At 54.0% G+C, this 12,383-nt stretch overlaps 1 long non-coding RNA gene across 1 annotated transcript; it reads left to right on the forward strand.

The window, feature by feature from the left end:
• The first annotated feature begins 959 nt into the window (after positions 1–959).
• Positions 960–6,315, forward strand: LOC112390486 (uncharacterized). The gene is made up of 5 exons (XR_003001283.1): positions 960–1,024; positions 2,137–2,524; positions 3,363–3,498; positions 4,498–4,527; positions 4,612–6,315. It is a non-coding gene; the product is annotated as an uncharacterized LOC112390486 (long non-coding RNA).
• The last annotated feature ends 6,068 nt before the right edge of the window (positions 6,316–12,383 follow it).

Here is a 12,383-nt window from a genome sequence, read left to right on the forward strand (position 1 = left end):
AAAAAAAAAAAAAAAAAAAAAAAATGGGCTCGTTCATATTTACGAACGTAGTTTCCGTATGCTCCAGGAGCTCCTCCTTCTCCAGGCTGGGCAAGAGTCCTGCACGCAGAAGGCCCCCGATCAGTGGTCCTTGTGGCTGCCCCTGAGTCACCCAGGGCCCGGCCTGCATGGACCCTGCAGTCCTGGTGGCTCTGGTGAGGCTGGGTCCCCAGTCCTGCTCACCACCCAGCCACCTCTCTGGAGTCCGGTGACGGGCAGCGCCCGTCTGACCCCAGACCTCTGTCTCCTGCCCTTTCCACTCTACTCCCTCACTCAGAGACACAAAGCATTGCCCTCAGGAGCTTCAGTCTTGACACAAGATGGAAAAGAGGTTGACTTCGGGGCACTCGTTTCCCACTGCAAACAGTCAGGCAATACCAAGGGCCCGGCTCCCTGCTAGGAATGTGGAAAGGAAAGCAGAATGAGAGCATGACACAGAGTGGACACGTGTGCAGATTGCCCAGCACAGCGCAACTGGGAGCCCTGGGCAGTGCTTGAGAAACGGAGTTCCCTTCTGCCACCCCGACCTCCTCTGCATCCTGGGCACACGCCGGGTCCTGATGCACAGACAAGAGGGTGGGAGGACTGCTGTTAAGGCCACAGCTTTGCCAGGTACCCAAGTTCCCTCGCGGGGGTGCGTGTGCATGGCTTCTACTTGTGTGCTTGTGGAGGAGGCCTGTGGCTGACCCTGCGGGGGTTTGAGGGAGGTTCCTGGCTTCCAGAAGCTCAAGCTTTGGCCCAGGCTTGGAGGTCCATCTGAGTCTACAGAGGCTGCTTTACACGACACCAAGAGGCACGCAGAAAATGTACGTTTTTGTTGCCCTAGTCTAAAATAAGGAAGAAGCACTGCCCAGTATATTCCTCTGTGTACAGGTCTCAGCTTGAGGCAGCTCAGATGTGAGACCTGTTACCTAAAGCTATCCTGCTCCATGTCAGGATTCAGACAGAAGGGGGATCTGGGACAAAAGGCCGCCCTACAAGTCAGGTATCAGCTGAGGGCTGTGCCCCCTTTCCTCTTTACTAGGGTGAGGAGCCCCTGGTTAATGCCAAACCAGAGGGATTGGATGAGCTAGGAGGAAGGAAGGCAGGGGGACAGAGGGGCCCAGGGGGAGAATGCCAAGGAAACTCCCTTTTCCTGCTGTCTCCTGTTACAGTCCACCGCAGAAAGGGAGGCCGGGGTCAGTGGGTGTGGGTGCCGAGCTGTGGGCTTGTGTCCCTCCCAGATCTCCCCTCACCTGATGAAAGTGATGACTGCCTCCCTCCTCAGTTCAGAGGTCAGGAAGGAGTGATGGGCTAAACATGAGAAGGCTCTCAACATCCATTAATAAACAGACATGTGGATTTCAGCCAGGGTCACATTAGGCTCGTTATTAAATCACAGACACATTTCTCCATTTAGGGTCACAGAGTCTCAGAGGTGGGTATGTACTATTTTACAGGTATACACAGACACATAGATATAATGTAGGAGCACAGAACCAGTCTCAGAAAAGTGTCCCTGACACTCTCAGGCCTGGACAATGATTTCACCAGTTACAAACAATCTAAAATATTCCACTTCTAAGGAAGAGATAAAATCTCTCTATAGGATTTCACTTTATTTAAACCCCCTTTCTGCCTAAAAAAAAAGTTTCGCACACTTTCCTTGGTATCGTGAGCACATTTTCGATTTTTGAATGCAGGGCAAGTTACGGTCATCACTATCCATCCACTTCAATCAGTACAGATGAAAAACCCAAACCTGACATATTTTTACCTCTAGTTGTCTTATAGAAATTCAACTGAAAGGCATAAATATAACATTCAAGGAGATGGGAGCGAGGGTGGAGAGTAGTTCAACTCACTATCCATGCAGATTAGGGACAACTGGTTATTGCCCCCAGGCCCCCAACCCCAGGGGACCCCTCCTTGAGTGCTCCCGTGGGCTGTATGCATGGCGCTGGAGTATCATACAGACCCCCTGGGTGGTGGGGAAGACACGGCATGTTAAAACATCTCTGTCGGAAGCACGGTTTCTTCTATGGTGGCAGATGGCAAATAGGGGAGGTGGAACTTTATGGAAATGGAGAGACTCCTCTAAAATTCCCCTGTGCCTAGGGACCGGTTGGTTTACCTGGAAAGAGAAGATGCATTTCTGGAAGATGCACTTCCGGCTGGTGAACTGTAGAGAGCCTCGTCTCTTTCTGAGACACGTTCGCAATGGAGGTAGCCAAAAAATGGAAACCAGGAGCACGGAGTGATGGAGGTGAGAAATTCAAGTACTTCTCTCTGCGTCAGATTAGGGAAGGAGACACAGGATACTATTCATGTTTCAAAGACGTTTTGGGCTTTGTTCAAAGAGCAGAATTTGACTAAAACTCCATGCGTCCCAGCCCTTGGTGACAGATGAAGACCAGGCTTTGGGGAGTGGGACTCATCATGTCTACATCCACAGGATGCCGGGGTGCTTTGTCCTGGCAGGAGCAGTATAGATACGTCTCACCAGGTAACAAACTCTGATCAGCAACAAATTCCAACGCCTTTCGACTGTAAACCAAGTCTCAGTATACATATCTAATTCAGCAAACAAAGGGCTCTTAACAATCTTGGGTTCTTGGTGCTTTAAAGGTTGGGCTACGGGGGCTGGAGTGACAGCGTGGCTCCGCAGCATGGCCGGGCAGGGGGAGAGATGAGCGGCTGCATCCTGGAGGGAAGCCTGGAGCACACGCGCGGGGGGTATTGGCACCGTGAGCAGCAGCTGTTGACGGAGAAGCACTCCTGGCTGTGCTGAAGGCAGACCTTAGGGCTGCAGTGCAATTGCCCACAGTGGGGCTTCATTAGGGCGAAGTTGAGGCACTCCCCCTGCAGGGGACAGAAGAGACAGAAGGTCACTAGGAACCTCTGGAATTGGGAGCAGAAGGTTGTGGTTTCCCTGGCCTCTGGGGCCTGCCGAGCTCCTTCCCTGTCTCAAGCCCACCCGTCTCCTGCTGCCCAGAGTTCCCTGATCCCCCTGCTGGGTCTGTCTTGGCCTGTTGGTCCCTATAGGTGCTCCACGTGGTGTGCAGACTTCAGGCTTCCGTGAGCCTGCCATTCACGCGTGAAGTGTTACCTTGAGTGCCTGTGAGTGACAAAGGCCACTGAACACTGCCTGCCCCTCCTGAGGCTGTCATTTTCATAACCTAGGTTTTAACATCCTTAGTGACCCTTTAGAATGATCGTGGTTTTCCCTGGTAATGCAGCCACATTAGGAAAAGAGAAGACCTAACCCCCCTTGAATTTGAAAGAATGTTCTTAACAAATCTTCGACACCTTGAGCCTGACCTTGTCCTCTTCCATACCCACAGGGATGTCTGATCTGATGAAACTTTCAGGAAATACACCCTGCTTTGGGACCCACACCTCTTGGCAGAACCAGACCCAGAGATGGGAAGGGATTTCTCACTATGACTTTCCCCAGCATGACAAGCCTGAGATAATTTCGTAAATGTCACTTTCTATGTAAAATCACCTTAGACTTCAATAAGTTAATATTTTCTCTTTTACAGATAAACATTTTTACTTTTCCTGATTATAAAAGTAGTACCTGCCCATTATAGGGAATCTAAGCAACACAGGAAAAGAGTCACGAGGAAACACATGCTTCTTTTCCAACCACCCACAATAACCACTATGAAGGGGATCCTGAACTCTCGGCAGACAGCAACTTCTTTGATCATTTATCAGCAATTCGCCTTTTCTGATCTCCACTCCCAGCTGGCCGTTCTCCCTTCCAGACGCACGGCTCAGGCTTGCCCTCTCCTGCCACCTTCCTGCGGGTCCTGTGTCATCCAAGTTCACATCCCCTGCCTCCTACTCTGCAGGCCTCTTCAGCCTCTAGGTCCCCAGGCCCAGCCTCGGAGCCCACTCTGCCCGAACCCCGTCCTGAGCCACGAGTGTCTCCAGCTGCCCATCCGTGCTCTGCACCCACTGCCTGTCCAGGCCCTCAGCTCCCTTCCTAGGCCGACTCAAGTGTCTCCTCTCCCTTGGTCACCTGGCCCTTCCCCTCCTCCCCTCCCCCCCCCAATCCAGGCCTCATGGAATCAACTTCCTCTGGCTTCCTCTTCCTCAACTCACACCTTCAGCTGTGCTTCCTCACTGTCTGGGAATCCAGCCCCAGTGCCCAGCCTGGCCCACCAGGCCACCCAACCGCCAGCTCCTGGCCCATTGCCAACACTGCCCACACACACCCAAAGTGTCCCTGTGTCTCAGCTGCACCCTCTGTGCTCCTCTGCTCCAGGGTTGTCCTCCCTGCCTCTCCATTTCCCATATCCAGACTACCTATCCTCTGAGGCCACCTCTGCCCTCCCGCAAGTCAGTCTGGGAGCGCCTGGGCCACACAGCCCCCAGGGCACTGGAGCTGGTTTCCTCTTCTCTCAAGCCCACCAGCAGGGTCTCCCTCTATAGCGAAGAGTAAAGTTTTGTGGTTTCTTTTTATTACAGGTCAGCACACGTTGTCACACCTGCGCGTGGGTAAGTTCTTTCATTGCTACTGTGAATAGACTGGGATCTTCTATTTTTATTTCTAAGCTCCTTTATTTCTGCTTATTTATCCAGACGGTGAACAGAACGTTCTAGACCTAGTGTCTACCATCTGCTGTAGGACCCCTTTGATTTCCTCAAAGCACGACTGCAGGGCACCTGTGCTGAGGCCTGGCTCCTCTCCCTCAGCTGCAGCCCGTCACTGGGAGCTGCAGGGGGACGTGTACGTGGGCTGAGGGAGAGGAGCAAGTGGATCCAGGTGGTGGTGGAGGCCCCTGGGTAGTGGCAGAGCCCCTGAGTCTGTTGTGTGATCATAAGGGGGTGAGGGAGGTGACTAGGGGCTGAGAAGGGTCTCCCTCCCCTCTGGTTTTCTATTAATGAAGAGATCTAAGCCAGTGACCAATTACTTCTTACATCAACTCAGCGACTCCACAGTGAAGGGATGTTTAAGAGATTGGCAAATGGTTGATTGAACCTTAATCTCCAGTGCTCTGGAGCTTTGGTTCCATTTCTGGATCTCCTGCTTATTACAGAGGGAAGTGTGTGCGCACGTGTACATGTGAGCGTGTTTGTATGTGTGAATGTGTGTGAGAGAGTCTGTGTGTGTGTGAGGAGTAGGGGGTGAGGGTTGTCGAGCATGGAGGAGCAGGCTGCCATCACTGTCCCAAAGTTATGATCTGGGACTTTCACAAAGGTCACTGTCTTGAAGGACATCTGTCAACTTGGGACTTCCTGGAGGGCTCAAGTCCTGCCCCAGCTTTATCACACACGGCTTGGTGCTCCTTCTGTGGATGGGGTCAAAAGATAGGAACTCAGGAGCTCCTTGGCCATGAATGCATCATATGGCCTCTCTGCAGCTCTGATCGTTACCCAGGACAATTGTTTCCAATAAATATTTATGTGTTCATATTTAGAGGAGGTCTGCAAGCAACACAGTGTGAAAATAAGAAATTAACATTCATAATTGTTTGCACATCTAACACACTGCACAGAGGAAGGAATTACTTTCCAGTTGTTTCCCTATCACCGTGATAGCAGGTTACAGGAGCCGTAGCCTGGACCTGGAAGTGAGCCTCCCTGGGCTCTGTTCACAGCCCTGCTGTACCCCTCCAGAACTCTGTCACATTGAGCCCATCATGAAACATCAGAACCTCGGTTTCTTCAGCTTCAAAATGCAAAGGAGTGATCATCTGGCAGGACAGAGAGGCAGCCAAGCACGGGGTGAGGTCTGGGCCCTGGACTGTTGGTACTGGCCTTACTGCTTCATGCTATGTGGCTGGGCAGGTGACTCAACTGCTCAGGGGTCAGCTTCCTCCCCCGCAGAGTGCTGGGAGGATGAAAAGAGTGAGCCTGTGTAAAGTACTCAGTGTCTGGCGACCCCTACTCTGTATAAACGGCCGCTGTTGGGAGAATGAATGAGATCCTTGTGTAAAGGGCCTTGCATGGTGGTGGCACCCAGGTCACACTCTCTTGGAGACAGTTGTATCACTGTCAGCATCACATCAGTGAGACATGGAAGGTTTCCCATTTTTACCCGATTTTTCTGACGGATCTAGGAGAACTGATTTCCATGAACTGAATGGGCTGCCTTGGAAAAGGCAGGGAAGGAAGAGAATCAGGACCTTGGATTGGGGGCAGGGTTTGGCTCAAGACTAAGAAACTAAACTGAGTCTTGCTGTGTCATTTTGTATATGTGTGTAGGGAGAGATGGTCTGGAAGGGACCCTTATTAGAAAACTTCCTCTGGGGATGAGAAGGCAGTGGGGCAGAGAGACACAGTCATTTCACAGAAGGTTACAGTAAACAAGCATGATTGCGTCTGCTACAAAAACTCTGAGATTTTTGGTAAACTGAGCCTTTGAGAATTTTCTGCATGGTATTGTGCTGAAGTGCAGAAACATCTGGATTCACTGAAACGAGCAGCTGACTGAGGTTTTAGAAGGCAGTATCTCCTACAAGTTCAACCCCAGACTCCACAGTTCACATTCTGAGCACGTTCACATCCACAGGCCTGACTGCAATTCCAGTCCAGGCTGGGGAGTTTGGAAACAACCTCCCTGTGGATCGGGAACTGGAAGGAGGAGAGAGAGGCTCTGCACCTGTGCTGCTGGGAACCTCCTCTCCTGCGGCTTCTGTTTTCCAGCACAGCCTGGTGAAGAGGGTCTGGGCAAGATTCTGTCTGAGCAGAACACGGGGTGGTCTGCAGTGAGCAGACGAAAGACTTACGTCTGCACGTTCAGGGCTGGGGTTGGGGGCAGACTGTGGTCTGCAGAGACTGTAGGTCCCAGCTGACAGCCCGTCACTTAGACCAAGATGAACTTTAAGCCTGGGACCAGAGCACTGAGGCCTTCAAGAAAGGAATCAGGACTCACTCCTGCACCTACTGGAATCCTGGCGTATCCAGAGAAATCCTACAGCACTAGGTCTCCAGGACTAAGGTTGGGAGGGACAAGGTCAAATGGGATGGGGGCAGAGGAGTGGGAGGGGTCACATCCACCAGGCTCAGTTACGGGCTCTCAGCCCCTCTCAGCATGAGCAGGGTTGATTGCAGGCAGCTCTGGCTGCTGCCACTTACTCTCTGGGTGGTCCTGGCAACTCCCCTGATGTGTCAGGCCTCAGCTTTGCCTCCAGCGAGCACACAGGTCACTGTGAGCCACAGACTGCTGGGCGGACTCGAGAGCTGGCATTGCAGGGGCCTGGCAGAGCCCTGGGCAGCTATAAGGCCCCCTAATCCATCACTCTGCCACTTCCCCAACCTGAGCTTCGAAGAGTGGCCCTGGGAATGGGACCATTTCAGAGAGGTGCTCAGCGCTCCTGCCCTTACCTCGCTGGGCAGGAAGGCCATACCTGGCATCTTCCCTTTGTCCACCCTCTTGTCTCTTGCCCCCTCTGCTTCAGCCCTCTGTCTTGCTCTGTCCCTCCTGATCCTGAGTGAGCATCTCTGGGTGGGTGTCTCCACTGTTCAGGGCATAAGGCTGGGGTGGGGCTCTTATGACTATAAAGGGGCTGGTTCTGGGAGAGGCTCCAGGAGAATCAGGTGGAAAATGGGGCTTCTGTGCACTCAAGGCTGGGACTCAGTGCTCGATTCAGACCCAGAACTGGGAGCCCAGCTGCCAAAGGAGCCCCGACACCACTGTCAACACACAGTGTCTCTGCTGGGTGTGAGCACACCTCAGGTGTGTCACCAGCAGTGTCCAGAGGCTTTCAGGCCTGTCTAGAGTTTCCAAACGCCCACCTGCCCAGCCACCAAGAGCCAGTGTTTGTCTGATTCAGTGAAGGTGGTGAGCGCAGCCCTCACTATAGGGTTGGCCCGGTCTATGCAAAGGGTCTGAGTTTGGAATGGCCAGGCAGATGATTCTCAGGCAAACCACTGCCCTCCTTGGGCCCCAGGGGCCTGAGTAGGGCAGCGCCTGGTGGTTTGGGGGTAACCATCATGAGACCATGAGTGCTGACCCAAAAGCAGGGCAGAGCAGTGAGAAAGGTGGGCCCAGACTCAGAACTCAAGTCTAGCTCTGCCCCTCCCAGCTGTTGTGACCTGGGACAAGTCACTCAGCTTCTCTGTGGGTCAGTACCCCCTTGGTAAAGCTGGGATAATAGTCGTATCTACCTGTACAGTTACTAGGAGGATTAAAGCAGTGAAAACATGTAAAGTTCTTGAGCAACTGACCCACAGAAAGGACACAATAAAATTATCTATCATTATTATTATTAAATAACAAGGATGACAAGTGGAGAAATTGGGCTTCTCCCCACTGTCACAGGCACTGACACAAGGAGGGCATCTTTACTACCTGGTAAAACCAGTCAGTGTTGACCAGACAACATTGGGGAGGGGGTGTCACCATGTCCTCCGCCACTCCTGCAGCTGAGTGAGCAGCCCAGGAGGGTCTCATGGATGGGGTGCAGCCAGCAGTCCCACAGGGTCAGGTAGGCAGTGGGGAGGGACGATGGACGGGAGTCCAACAGGCCTCTCCAGCCCTTTTCGCTTAAGATTGGAATTGCTGGGCATTGCTCTGGAGAAGAAAGGTCCTGACATCCTTGAGACGAGGACGCAGGGGAAATGCACGGGCACCATGTTGAGAATCGTCTGGAGGCTCATGAGCTCCAGGTCTCCACACCTTGGGTGTTCCTCTCAGCAGACGCCCGGAGAGGGCTCTCTGACCCACAGTCCCAGGGGCAACTGTCAAGGGCAAAAGCAAGACCCCAGCCCACGGGGAGCATCCCTGTGCCCTACTTACCATGTCCCTGGGCGGACACCACATCAATGACATCTGGTTGCAGTGCTGGACAAAGTCACACAAGGTATCCAGTTTTCCCTGAAAAGCAGATGTGGTTGTGAGGAAGCTACAGGCATAGATGCTGCCTCTAGAGGGGTGGTGTCCCCTCTGACTTGAGATGGCCTGTCAGGGCTCTGTCCCCACCAATTCCCTGAGATAGCACTACAGCCACCCTTTGGGGCCACCCACCAACATCCAGAAACTTGGGCCCATCCCAAGGGGGATACCCTGGTGGTGATGGGAACATGAGCCCTCATACTTTTTGGCCTCCCCTGGGCCACTAGGGTCGGGAGGGCTTTGGCTTTTCTCTGGCACCAAGTGACTGTAGTCCAGTACCCACAGCTCATTTCCATGCCTTATGGGTCCAGACCTGTGCACGAACTGGCTACCCTCACCTCCTGCTCCCCAGCCTTGGGGTCATCACTCCTTCTCAAGGGCCTTTCTCACCTCTATTTGTTTCATCCTGCCTCCTTGGCACCCACAAGGGACAATCACTGTGGGGCATGACATTTGACATGTCTCCTCCGGCTCCGAGGAAGAGAAAACACCGTCTGCGTCCTTGTCTGGCAGCGCCTGGGTGCAGACACATGACATCTGTTGCCCCAGCACCTGTCAAGTACTGGCCTCTCAGCAAATGTTTGTTGGAGAATCAAGGACAAATGAGCAGCGCCCGGCACGTAAGAGAGTGGCCTCCACGTGAAAAACACACCAACTCCTTCTGGTTTACAAAGATGGCTCTTCTCCAAATATCAACAAACTCTATCCTGTCCCCTTGGTTCCTGGCAGCCACCCTTGCAGGAGAAGCTGGGTGTGAGGCTGTGCCATGTGACGGAGGCTGGCAGGGGTGTGGGCATTAGCAGGTGACAGGGCTGTATTCACCTGACTCTGGCAGATCCAGCCTCCCCAGGCCACAATGCAGCCAGTGTAGACGTCAGCCGGGGCAGTGACCCTGTTCCCCACCAGATCTCAGGCCCAGGTCCCCCTGCCTGGGGACACGGCACCCCTACTCTAACTACTTCTTATGGGCCCTGGGTTGGGCCCCTACCCCGGGTCAGCCCCAGCCTCCTCACCTGACCCTTGGTCCCTGTGCTCACCTGGGCTGTGGTTCCTTCAAAGCTCAATGCCCTGTAAGAGTCCCTCCACCCTCCTCTGCTCCCCAATCCCAAAAGGCTAACACTGCCAAGACCCTCACCCTGACATGAGACAAGGATAAAGACCAAGGAAATGGAGCCCAACATACATCAGAGGCTGGGGAGGGGGACCAGGTCCCTGAAACCTGAGGATCCTTTCTCAAAAACTCACCTGAGTCCTGGGAAGGACCATCCTACTAACAGTCCTTTGGGAATTGACAAAAAGCCCATTTATATCAGGAGGGATCATAGCTGTGATAAAGGTCCTGGATCAGGCCATACTAGGAGTTCAGGAATGATATTGTTTGGGTGACATTTTCTGAGCCCACTTCTTCATCTGCATCCCTTCCTGCCCTCTGTCACTCTCTTCTTTCTGCCAGCTTTTCTGCCCAGGTAGGTGGGAGCTGGAGGGGCGGGGGAGGGCATCTCCCCATACATGTCAGAGGGCCTCTCTCTGCAGGTCAGTGTGTGCATCAAGTATGGTGACAACATCACAATGAAACACACCACTTACTTTTTCTGGTTTCTGGGCTGGTGGTGGCTCCTTGATGGTCTAGAATGGAAATGGTCAAAACTGAAGTGGTCAAAGTTTAGTGCCCATAAAACTCATCTCTACTGAAGTGATGCTTTCTGCTACCAGGTCTTTGCAGCATGAATTGGCTTCCCTCAACTCTCACACCCTAGCCTGGGGGTCACAGCTCCCTCCCTAATGGCTTTGTTCACCCCCATCCATCTTTTCCTTCTTACTTGGTACCCACAACAAGGGACGATCACTGTGGGGCATGGTGATAATCACAGGTTAGAATAAAAGGCATGTGGAGGGCTCCAGCTCAGCCACACAGACAGGAGGGGACCGTGCTCAGCAGCAGTAGGGGGACAGACCATGGCCTTTTGGGGTGTCAACCTTGGGGCCCACTGTCTGTGGGTCTGCAACCAACAGGCTCCACCTCCCTGAGCCTCAGGCTCCTCAGTCATCAAAGGGGAATCGGTACCTCCGTGGAGGGTCAAGGGGGAGACAGGCAGACTAAGGCCCCTGGTCCCTGGTAGAGTTTTCAGCCGCAGCCCTGACATCATATGAAGACAAGAGAACACTCCCCACACCCCTCCTCCTCTCCCCTGCCCTCCCTCCCCCTGCAGCCCTCCCTGCCTCCCAGCCCTCAGGGATGACAGTCCACCTCCCTCTCCCCCACCCGGCTTTCTCTCCTCACTTCTCGCCCTTTGCAGAAATCTGACCTGCTGGCTTCTATGCTGCCTTGCTTGTCCTTTCTCAGCTCTGCTTGTTCCTCCTCTTCACCCACCTCTGGCCTGTGTCCTTGCAAACCCAGCCGGCCAGCGCCTCTGCCTTCCCTCCCACCCAGGGCCAGTCTCTGTCCTTTATCATTATCAGGGCACCTGCCACACCCTCTGAAGGTGACATTTACCCTCAATGCCCCCCAGCTACCAATACCAGACCAGACATCAGATGGTGAGCTCCTGTGGGCAAGGGTGGTGGCTGCTTCATTTCTGACCATCTGTGCCCAGCACGGGGCCCTACACATCCTGGTGACTTAGTGATGACTGATGAAGGAATGGCACCAGAGATGGACAGGGATCCATGCTGTTTTTCAAAGGCACAGCTGCCCCTGGGGTTAGCATCCTCCCGGCCAGCATCCTTCTCCCTCTGGACCATCAGTGCCCTTGCAGACCCCTCTTTGTCCCCCAACAGCGGAGATTCCTGGGGCCTTGGTCTACCTGAGTCCTTCAGAAGTCTGACTGCTGTGGGGCAGCCCTGGTCTCGGGAGGCCTGGGGTCCTTTTGCCCCAGGGGCTGGGACAGTCCATAGGCCACCTCCCTGTGAAGGTGAAAGCATGAAGCAGGTGGCCCCCTAGAAGCTGGCTGTGTCTATGCCCGGGATGGGAAGACAGAGTCTGTGCCTTGTTTGCTAGTGTGAGGACCCCAGAGCTGATGGAACCCGGCCACAGGCAGGATCATGGGGCAGGCATGGGGCTGGTCCCTCAGGGGTTGGCGAGGGCTGGACGCAAGCTGTGCGGGCAGGGGTCACTCACCTTCCTGCGGCACAGCCACCAGATGCACCAGAGCATCAGGAGGAACAGGAGCAGGGCCGGGATGAGGGCATAGAAGTAGAGAGGGTTAACATAGGGGGTGAACTGTGGGGGTGGTGATGAGGGAGGCTCCTCGGGAGGCTGCTGGGCAGCTGGTGGGGCATTCCTGTCATCTAGTCTCCCTTCCTACAGAAAGAACACACAGCAGAGTTCCGGCATGGACCAGGCGCCTGCTACTTGGATCCCATACCAGCCCACCCTGTCCTCCCAGTCCCCCTTCTACTTGGTTGCCCCACCTGAGGACACAGATTCTAGGAGGTCGGGGCTGGTACCTAGAGAGCCACTGTGGAGCCCTGGGCCACAGACCCCACTGCTGGCCCTGCTCAGAGGCTCTCCCCA

This window comes from Neophocaena asiaeorientalis, unplaced genomic scaffold (genome assembly GCF_003031525.2).
Source record: "Neophocaena asiaeorientalis asiaeorientalis breed wild unplaced genomic scaffold, Neophocaena_asiaeorientalis_V1.1 scaffold714, whole genome shotgun sequence".
NCBI lineage: Eukaryota > Metazoa > Chordata > Mammalia > Artiodactyla > Phocoenidae > Neophocaena > Neophocaena asiaeorientalis.